This window comes from Cyprinus carpio, chromosome B21 (assembly GCF_018340385.1).
Source record: "Cyprinus carpio isolate SPL01 chromosome B21, ASM1834038v1, whole genome shotgun sequence".
In the NCBI taxonomy this organism is placed as follows: Eukaryota; Metazoa; Chordata; class Actinopteri; order Cypriniformes; family Cyprinidae; genus Cyprinus; species Cyprinus carpio.
The window spans coordinates 1,702,607-1,714,521 of NC_056617.1; the positions used below are offsets into that span (position 1 = coordinate 1,702,607).

The 11,915-nt window shown below is 39.6% G+C and overlaps 1 pseudogene; it reads left to right on the forward strand.

Moving 5' to 3' along the window:
* Positions 1-3,130: 3,130 nt before the first annotated feature.
* Positions 3,131-10,193, forward strand: LOC122141254 (annotated as a pseudogene).
* The last annotated feature ends 1,722 nt before the right edge of the window (positions 10,194-11,915 follow it).

Consider the following 11,915-nt stretch of genomic DNA (forward strand, 5'->3'; position numbering starts at 1 on the left):
GCTGTTCCAATGTGTTGAAACCTTTGTAATAATCTAAAAAGAAAATGAAACCATCACTGTCTAAATCTGAATAATCTAACGCATCTAGAACTAACCGTATATTATTAGTAATTTGCCTTTACTGCATAAATCCTTATTGTGTTTTCACCGCAAGAGCTTTCCAATATGCGCGCCACTGAGTGACGTCTGTACTTCCAGATCAGAGAGCACCTGTCCATCAAACGCTCACTATCCAATCAGAGTAGATCACTGTTAAGCCACTGTTAGAGGGTTGTGTCAAAACACCAAACGAAAAAAACTCCGAAACGTAAGCGAAATCTGTGGCAATGCATTCAGAATCCACGATTAGCGAAAACAAATCTTTGAAAAACATCAACAAAGAATGAAGCATATTTGAAGAGCCAGTTAAATTAGTGCGACTGAGTTCATTTTTTTCATTTTCATTGTGTTTTCTTCTTTTGTAATTGCATATTTTTGATAGTTTTTGAAAAAGTTACATTCAGTTTTATAAAGTTACGTTCATTTTTCTTTGAAGCAAATATAATTCCATATTCAAATGGCTGATTCATTCAGAAATGAAGCAACTGCCTGTATGGTTCACTGAATTATTGAGTCACTCGATTCCTTTAAAAACGTGGATTCATTAATGAAACACCGCCGTGTATTGATAAGATATGCACAACATTTCTCATAGGGCTTTATTTTCGTTGACGAAATTGTTGACAATGGGTCTAAAATGTAATTATTCACACTTTTACATAATCTTCATTTTTAGGTGAAATATTTTATGTAGCCTAATCTATTTTTGTCTTTCTACCAGCCAGTGAGGATTCTGAAAGAAAACATGCAGTGTTTGTTATAGGAACACATGCAATTTGATGGACAGAACCACACGCTTGTATTTCAGTGTTGCTGTTAATGTTGTAGTTTTTTTTAGCAAATAGTTTGCTCCATAAATTCAGTTCAACAGCATTACGTTGAAAAGGGTAGATTTTATCACTTATTTTTTTTTTAAATCAGTCAAGGCTATAGCAATGCGTCGTGATCTTTACAAGTAAATCTGCATATTATCTGTAGGCTAGCCTTCTTTCTATCTGAAATTCGCTTCACGTTCAGCAGTGGCAGCTCTTAAAGAAACAGCACTCAAAATAACCTATTAACCCAGCTGCTGTGATGTCTGTTCATCAAAGAACAAAAGGAAAGATAGAGGAAATCAATAACTTTTATAGCTTTAAGGATTCATCTATATTTAATTTAGAATGTAGTGTTTGATAACTTTATATATTTCCTACTTGCTGAATGGTACAGGTAGCTAAATATGATATTTGTTACAATAGGTTTATGTGAAGATCGTTTAAAGTTCACTTAAATTAGAAGTTATTTTATTAAAGTATAATAAATATTACAACTGATAGCTCTCAATTATACTGTAATGTTGAGTGGCTATAGTCAATGGTTAAATTTTAGGAAAAAAAGAACAATTTTATAAAGGCATCAGTAGTTTTGGTATCAGTGATTCTGGCCTTCAGCCAAATATGAAAAATACACTGTCTTTATGATGTTTCTACATTAATTTGAAGATTAAATGTGAAATTATTATAATAATATAATTATTATATAGAGGTATTCTGTATTTAAAAAGTTGAATGTGGGATTAATCGCGATTAATTGCAGAAAATACATGTGCTTAATTAGTTTTAGTTTTTTTTTTTTTAATCTATTGACAGCACTAGTTTAGAAACAATTCTCAGAATTCTCTTTACACATATTCTAAATAACATGTATGGAAATTCATGCCATTCTGATTTTTGCATAGGCAAAAAAAATAAAACACACCTGTCATGTTCTTGTAACGATCAGTCCACTGAAGGCGAGTGTAGATGAACCCAAGTGCAGTTTATTTACATAGGTGTAATCCAAAATCCAAACAATAATCCAAACAAGATACACAGACTTGACGTGGCATGAACAGACTAGACTCACTGACAGCAGGTTGCAATATTACGTTAATACACGACAAGAGACAATATACACAGACTTGACATGGCATGAACAGATATTACAGTTCTTATGTAAATAAAAAATAAACACTTCTTTGTAGAACACATGCTGGATGTCTTTGTAGAAACAAGGTGATGTTGTTGATAAGTGAAAGTCAAGCAGAAAATGACAGTCTACTGCTGGTTTACACATCTCTTTGAGTTTTGAGACCGGTGGAGACGGCAGCATGGAATAAAGCCATTATAACATCCTGTGTTTCTGCTACTTCGTCAAAATGTAATATAATTTAGTGTGATGACAACATGTTGCCATGTTGTAAGACAACATCTGTATTACAAACTGTAATGCTTTTGTTGTTTGTAGTGTAGGAACACCAATGCAACATTGCTGCCATACAAACCAATACAGATTTAGTAAAATGAAAGATGTAACCTAGACTCAAATTAGTTAATTGGCAGCCCAAGGGGGGGGGGGGGGGGGGGTCATTTTACTATATTTACCTATGTAATTCATTTTGGTGAACCACCATTTTAAAAACTCTGGGGGACTTAAATATTACTGAATCCCAGGAATGACCCATATAAATCTGAGCGTCTCCTCACAGAAGAGACTGAGCACTTAGAGAGTGAAGAAGCACTGTTTGAGCAGAGATTTGTACAGTTAGGAAATGGCCCCTGATTGGTACAAATGGGGATCAAAATCTTGGTTTCCATGATCCTTCTGCATGCATTTTGTATTATTTAATTTGTGACTTGTCAAAGTGACTTCTTTTTTGCTCTGAGAATTACTAGTAAAAACAATAATGGTATTAATGTCAATAACGTCATTGACCCCCTGTGGGTTTTCTGAAGCACCTCCTTGCACTGAATAGTTTAAAATTTCCTGTATCACATCCTGCAACAACCACACAGAAGAGACTCAGCACGGGTGTTTGTCCATCTGATTCTGACGTTTGACGACTTTAAAGTCTAGAGTTAGATTTGATCAGTGCTCATGGAGGTCAAAGCTCTCTTGCTTTCTATTATGTATGCGTATACATGTGGTAAGTACATCAGTAATTAAAAGTGCTATGACTTTCATGTCTTGTTCATTTGCTTTCACATTTTATGACTTTTTAAGAAACAGACTAATTAAGTTTTTTAATTTACACAGGAAGATTAAAAAAAAAACAGCATTTGATAAATTACAATAGACAGGTTGCTAACAGTACTATTTACAGTAGATGGCCCTGTGTTTTGACTGGAAGTTATTAAGATAAACATGTTCTTCATGGCCTCTGAGCAAATGTGTTACAACAGTCGCCTTTATTTGCCTGGTAATGCAATAAAAACCTAATGTTTTGTATATTTGGTTACAGATGCCTCTGAACGCAATTCCACTGTTACGACAAATGAGTCCTTTATGGATGAGGTGCTGTATTTTGGAAAATATCCTGAAACAGACTTTTCAGAAGAAGTACCCACAACCAGTTACCCAGAAGAAGCTCCAGGTAAAGTTTCCAGACCTCCAGAAGCAATTTGTAACATCTTGTGACATGAGATCATAACTTCAGTTCATAATCCAATATTTCAAGTGGAGTAGCTCATATGTTGATTGTACAAAATGGTAGAGTGAAACAAAAGTTAAATGTGAACAGAAAAGTTATTATAGTTTTACTGACAATATTACAAAATATAAACCAAGTATGAAAAATGTCCAGAGTTTTCATGTTATTAGATTTTTAACAAAAACAAAATTTGTACCACACTTGTCAACATAGTCCATAGTTACAATAAAAATGAATCTTGACTCTAGTGGTTATTTTAGGAAAAACAGTAGTGGGCATTCTCTTTACACATATTCTAAATAACATTTATGGAAATTCATGCCATTCTGATTTTTGCAAAGGCAAAAAGAAAAAACACACCTGTCATGTTCTTGTAACGATCAGTCCACTGAAGGCGAGTGTAGATGAACCCAAGTGCAGTTTATTTACATAGGTGTAATCCAAAATCCAAACAAGATACACAGACTTGACTAGAACAGACTTGACGTGGCATGAACACGTCCCCCCCCCCCCCAAGGGCGGCTCCAGACGGCCAAACAAACGAAACCCAAAAAGTCCAGGAGGGTGGTGGATTGAAGGCGGAACAGGGGGAGGGATGGAGGGCCAGGCCCGTGAAAAGTAACAGGACCTGGAGGGTGGAACAATGGCGGGCCTGGAGCTAGGAGCAGTGGTGGATCCAGATCATGAGGCAATGACAGACCATGGAGCAGAGGGGGACCTGGGCCGTGGAGCAGAGACAGACCATGAAGCAGAGGGGGACCTGGGCCGTGGAGCAGATCCAGAGCAGTATGGAGCCATGGCGGAGCAGGCCTAGCGGGGAGCCATGGCGGTGCGGGCAGAGCGGGGTGGCCAGGCGGTGCCCGCAGAGCAGGAAGCCATGGTGGAGCGGAACCATGGACAGACCACTTGGCTGTTACAGGACAGGCAGTGAGTTCATGAATGGCCTTCTTGGCCATAATAGGACAGACAATAAGTTAATGAACTGCCTTCATGGCCGTGACAGGACAGGCAGAGAGTTCATGGACGGCCTCCTTGGCCATGGCAGGACAGGCAGAGAGTTCGTGGATGGCCTCCTTGGCCATGACAGGGCAAGCAGAGAGCTCAGGGATGGCCTCCTTGGCCGTGGCAGGACAGGCAGAGAGTTTGAAGGTGGGTGCCACCATCTCGGGAGGTTCTGCAGTGGAAGCGGCCTCCTCTAGAGATTCTGCAGTGGATGCCGCTGCCTCTGGGGGCACTGGCGTGAATTCAGGGCCAGGAGAAGCCTCAGGAGCAGACTCATGGACCGGAAAAGTCTCTGGAGCTCAGTGTGCAGCCCACACGCTCAAAATGGCGACTGCCATTACTAGAAGTACTGAGGCCACGGGAACAGTCTCAGTGACTGCCAAGACTTGACGAGACTCAGGCGTGGTGGCCATCTTGGCCGGGGACTCAGGCGTGGCGGCCATCTTGGCCGGGGCTCAGGCCGGGGACTCAGGTTGGCCGGGGACTCAGGCGTGGCGGCCATCTTGACCGGGGACTCAGGCGTGGCGGCCATCTTGGCCGGGGACTCAGGCGTGGCGACCATCTTGTGTGACGGCCCTGCCTCGACAGGCATGCCGTGGCGTGACTCCGGCTCGACAGGCATGCCGTGGCTTGACTCTGGAATGGTGGCCATGTCGTGGAGAATCTCTTGAGAAACTGGCATGATGTGAGTAGGCTCTGGCGTAGCAGGCATGACGTAAACAGGTGCTGGCTTGGCAGGCATGACGTGAGCAAACCCTGGGGTAGCATACATGATGTGAGCAGGCCCTGGCTTGGCAGGCATGGTGGCTACTGCAGGATTGCAGTGTTCCTCATCAGCAATCCCCACAGTAAATGATGAACCAGCCAACCAGAGTGCAAAGTCGATATAGCTAGTCAGAGTCCAGTGAGGTGTGTGTCGTGGCATTAACAAAGAGATTTCTTTTGTGAGTCCGAAACGGAAAATGTCTTTGAGGGTCACATCACTGAAGTCCACTAAGTGGCACAAAGAACAGAAATCCTCCACATAATCCTCAATGGGATGAGTCCCCTGGCGTAGTCCAAGGAGGGCAACTGCTGGGTTCATAGTAGGTCGTGTATTCTGTAACGATCAGTCCACTGAAGGCGAGTGTAGATGAACCCAAGTGCAGTTTATTTACATAGGTGTAATCCAAAATCCAAACAATAATCCAAACAAGATACACAGACTTGACATGGCATGAACAGACTTGACGAAACAGACTTGACGTGGCATGAACAGACTAGACTCACCAACAGCAGGTTGCAATATTATGTTAATACACGACAAGAGACAATGGCAAAAACATGACTACTTATAGTAAACAATGAGGGCTCAGGCATGGCGGCCATCTTGTGTGAAGGCCCTGGCTCGACAGGCATGTTGTGGGAACAAACAGAACTGAAAATCATATGACCAGACAATAACCAATGAGAACATGACACATACACCAGGCAGAGATACATGAGGGCAAGCGAAGCATGACACAAACAGCAAAATCCAAGAATAACAAAATAAAAGACATGAAAACATGAACATGAAACAAAACCCAAAACAGACATTACAGTTCTCATGTAAATAAAAAATAAACACTTCTTTGTAGAACACATGCTGGATGTCTTTGTAGAAACAAGGTGATGTTGTTCATAAGTGAAAGTCAAGCAGAAAATGACAGTATACTGCTGGTTTACACACCTCTTTGAGTTTTGAGACCGGTGGAGACGGCAGCATGGAATAAAGCCATTATAACATCCTGTGTTTCTGCTACTTCGTCAAAATGTAATATAATTTAGTGTGATGATGCCATGTTGTAAGAAAACATCTGTATTACAAACTGTAATGCTATTGTTGTTTGTAGTGTAGGATATACAGATTTAGTAAAATGAAAGATGTAACCCAGACTCAAATTAATTAATTGGCAGTCCGGGGGTGGAGGGGGGGTTGGGGTCATTTTACTATATGTACCTATGTTATTCATTTTGGTGAACCACCATTTTAAAAACCCTGGGGGACTTAAATATTACTGAATCCCAGGAATGACCCATATAAATCTGAGCGTCTCCTCACAGAAGAGACTGAGCACTCAGAGAGTGAAGAAGCACTGTTTGTGCAGAGATTTGTACAGTTAGGAAATGGCCCCTGATTGGTACAAATGGGGATCAAAATCTTGGTTTCCATGATCCTTCTGCATGCATTTTGTATTATTTAATTTGTGACTTGTCAAAGTGACTTCTTTTTTGCTCTGAGAATTACTAGTAAAAACATTAATGGGATTAACGTCAATAACGTCATTGACCCCCTGAGGGTTTTCTGAAGCACCTCCTTGCACTGAATAGTTTAAAATTTCATGTATCACATCCTGGAACAACCACACAGAAGAGACTCAGCACGGGTGTTTGTCCATCTGATTCTGGCGTTTGACGACTTTAAAGTCTAGAGTTAGATTTGTTCAGTGCTCATGGAGGTCAAAGCTCTCTTGCTTTCTATTATATATGCGTATACATGTGGTAAGTACATCAGTAATTAAAAGTGCTATGACTTTCATGGCTTGTTCATTTGCTTTCACATTTTATGACTTTTTAAAATTAATTTTGAAGTGAGAAACAGACTAATTAAGTTTTTTTAATTTACACAGGAAGATAAAAAAACCCAGCATTTGATAAATTACAATAGACAGGTTGCTAACAGTACTATTTACAGTAGATGACCCTGTGTTTTGACTGGAAGTTATTAAGATAAACATGTTCTTCATGGCCTCTGAGCAAATGTGTTACAACAGTCGCCTTTATTTGCCTGGTAATGCGATAATAACCTAATATTTTGTATATTTGGTTACAGATGCCTCTGAACACAATTTCACTGTTACGACAAATGAGTCCTTTATGGATGAGGTGCTGTATTTTGGACAATATCCTGTAATAAACCTTTCAGAAGAAGGACCCACAACCAGTTACCCAGAAGAAGCTCCAGGTAAAGTTTCCAGACCTCCAGAAGCAATTTGTAACATCATGTGACATGAGATCATAACTTCAGTTCATAATCCAATATTCCAAGTGGAGGAGCTCATATGTTGATTGTACAAAATGGTAGAGTGAAACAAAAGTTAAACGTGAACAGAAAAGTTATTATAGTTTTAGTGACAATATGACAAATTATAGTTTTCATGTTATTAGATTTTTAACAAAAACAAAATTTGTACCACACTTGTCAACATAGTCCATAGTTACAATAAAAATGAATCTTGACTCTAGTGGTTATTTTAGGATAAACAGTAGTGGGCATTTCCCCCACTCTGCCCTAAGTGACTGTCCAGTGTTTTGAAGATACTGGGTCTCTGTTATTTTTTAAAGATTCTGGAACAAATCACAGGTGAATCAAATCTGTAAGTCACACAGAAAACATGATAGGATGCTATCAGTATTTTTACTGTAAATTAAATGTTTGTTATAGCATGAATTGTTTAGCTCAACACCATCATCTTAAAAACCTTTTCACACTGCACTTTTACCTCGAGCTATGAAACTTTACCCCGGAGAAGGACTTAGCATCGATTCTGCTGTTAACACCATGTCAAACTTGTACAGTCTGAAAGGATGCTATGTTAATAGATGCTTGGCAATACCCAATCGCATGCCTAATAAGATTGGACAGTCACAGAAATGCACGCATTGTATGGACCGTACACTCTCAGAAAAAAAGGTACAAAAGCTGTCACTGGGGTGGTACCGTTTCAACTAATATGTACACTTTAGATACTATTATGTGCTTTTAAGGAACCAATATGGACTCTTAGGTACAAAGGTGTGCCTTTTTAAAAAGGCAGCTTCCCAGTGACAGCTTTTGTACTTTTTTTTTTTTTCTGAGATTGTAGTGTCAGCATTTGAAGAGAAAATGTCAAATAGTGACATAAAATCCTGTGAAGAAGAGAGTGTTTCGTTATTATAAGTCCAAAACGTCTGTTGTGGAAAACTTGATGGTACATTCTGCAATAAGTATATGAGGATGCGCAATGCTAGAGCCGTTATGTAAATAGGTCGTGAGCTTCGTTCATCTAATGACATGGACACCGCGAATATGCAAATAAGAATCTTAACCCAGGGTTTAGAAAGTGTGAAACTTAAAGCAAGGTATAAAAAGTGGTGCATGCGACATTACTTCACTGACCTGTTAAGCGGAATTTCCTGAACATGCTGCCATCGTCGAAGATGCACCAGAAGATACTTAAACTTCTTCATCCGTCCGATGGCACCTTTTGTCGACTTGTCACCTAGCTGTGGCTGCATTCTGAGTCCAACCGCGTGCTCTGGTTTAGAATGACTAAGAGTTAGGTCTAATTATTTCAAGAGTGAAAAGCCCTCTGTTCACCTGTATTTGTCTGGTGGTGTTGAGAAGTTTTAAAGTTGTTGCTATAAATTTATTTATTGCATGTTTGTTTACAGGTGAGCTCATTGAACTTATTGTCATCTATGAAGACTTTATTCCATTAAAACAGCCAAGTAACAGCACCATTCTGAATTGCAACAAGACTACACAGGACTCATACAACATCTCAGAGAAGTCTGTTAACTTCCTCAAAGGCCTGCTGGTCACACGCATCATGCCCTCATTATACATCATCATCCTCCTCATTAGTCTGCCCCTGAACGCTTTGGCCTTGGTGACGTTCACCTGTAGGATTCGAGAGAAGAAACCGGCTGTGATCTACATGTCTCACCTGGCGTGTGTGGATCTGCTCTTCACCCTGCTGCTGCCTCTGAAGATCCACTACCAGCTGAACGCTTCTGATTGGGTGTTCGGTGAGGCGGCGTGTCGCGTGCTCACTGCAGCTTACTACTGCTACATGTACTGCTCCATACTGCTGATGATGTGCACGAGTTTGGACCGGCTGCTGGCCGTGGCGTTTCCCATTGCCTCTCTGACCTGGAGGAGCACAAGGAAAGCCACATGCATATGTGTGCTGGTCTGGCTGCTGACGCTCGCGGGTACGGTGCCGCTTCTCTCCATAACACAAACATTTAAGATAAAAGATGTGGGCATCACCTGCCACGATGTGCTGTATCAAAAAGAGCTGTATGTGTACTTGTTCTCCATCCTCTCCTGCATCTACTTCTTCTTGCCGCTGGTCGTCACCTTAGTGAGTTACTCTACCATCATATACGTGCTCACTAACAAGCCTGATCACTTGACAACATAAACAAAAAACATAAAAAGAACAGCTATTATTACTACAACAGTGCTGATTGGTGTGTTTGTAATGTGCTTTGCACCAACCAATGGCATCTTGTTTTATCACTGTGTTAGTTTAGTCACTGGAGGCAGCACTGAGGAGGGGAAATATTACGTGATTGCTGTGTGTTTGGGGAGTGCGAGTTTTACCCTGGATCCTCTTCTCTACTACTATGGCTCATCTCAATGCAGAGAGAAGATCATCTCTCTGATCTGGTGGAGGAAGACTAAAAGCACAACCACACTATCAAACGCATAAAGTCAAATAAAATCCTCTAACTTGAGCTGCGAGTGCATTCAGGCTCACATTCAGGTGTGAGCTGATGGTGATTTTTATGCTAATTGCAATTAGCATCTAATTTTAACATCTGTGATAAAGCAGTCAAAAAGTGCACACACACATTTATTTATCTTCTGCAGGTTTATGGTCCTTTACCCACTTGTAAACTCTTGTATGCTTTACTAAAGATTCATTTATAAATGCATAGTCTGTATTGCTTAGATAATTGCTGTTTTACAGGTTCACTCAACTGCATTTAATTGCCAGTTTAAATGACTGGAATGATATGTTTATTTTTAATGTCTTTGCACATGTATAAACATATATTACGTATAGCATGTATACAGTCATATTTCGCCTTTAAAGCTTGAAAACATTGTACTTTTAACACAAAAATTTAAATGCATTTAGTTTGTATCTCAAAAATGAAGGTGTCTGTAAAATATATATTGAAATATTCATTGTAGCATTGTAGCGTGTAGCAATGCTGATGAGTGTAACATTCCTATTTATAATCTACTGTACTTAAAATATAAAAAATAAAAACATAAATTCCATAAATGTCATATTTAAGAACAGTCAACAAATGTGCACTGAATCGATTGCCAGCAATAAAGAAGGTTTAAGGATAAGAATAAAGATAAATTTTATTTATCCTCAAAGAGAAATTTATACATCACAGCAGCACACACCACACAATATTTTCTTTATTTCTTTAGTTTTAAAATCGGCAGTGTTCACAAACTTATTCAAGCTGCACCTGTTTTATCTTCAACAGTTTGCCTGTTTTCATGGCACATTGTGTACAACTTTTTCTCAGATTGACTCTGAGCTGCTTACTGGGCAGGTATCACATATTAAGGCTACCATTTGCAAGCTTGATCCCCCTCCCTACAAGCTTATTTAAGTCTTGTTTTGACTCTGTGCCCAGCTGTTCTCAGCATTTCATCTGGACCACATACAGTGTGGAATGATGACACTTGAGCAGTCCTCTCCTGTTTGCAAAATTTGGGCCACAAGCAAGCCATAGGAAGGCCACATGACAGCCATGAATAAACCAAAAAAAAAAAAGCAGAACTGGCCTAAATCTGGGCCACAATGATTATAACGGATATAAATCGGTTCTTCAATTCCCTCACTATATGCAAATTTATTGGAGTTCACATCAATGAAAGCAATAAATATGCACTGAAATTTATTCATTATCAGCTAATTTCAATATCAGAGACCACAACAAGAGAGTGCAGCATCAGCACTGGAAAGATAGGTAAGTCTCACTACTTTTAATGAAGATGACTGTGTTGAGCATCTGCAACATATTTTCAGTTCTATTCGCGGCAGTTTGCGCATCGGCTTGCTGAAGAGATACTCAGCCACTTATCCATGACAATGCTTGTTGCATTAACGCTGCCATATCAGAAAATATTTGATATCGATCTGAAAAAAAACACGTGAAGTGACAAGATGTAAATAGCCCCAAAGAGCACGACATGAGGAAAGTTTACATATCAGAAGTCTTTAATCCAGCAAGGATAAATCCAAACCCAATGTAGCACAGCAACACTTAAGAAACGTAGACATAAGACCAAACAAACTCAAAGTGAACACACAGGAACTTAAGTACTCAGACAAAACAAGTATAATTAACTAGGCAAACCTGAACAGAATAATACAATCAACACAACAAGGGAAATGGTGCAAAAGGAAAACAATGTCCAAATTAACAGAAACCTTGACAGTAAGAGCTATCATTATAGTTAACTTCTGTTTTTATGCTACACGGTACACATATAAAAACTGCCATTAAAAGCATGTTTTAAAAAATAAATTGTATGCAGTCTTCT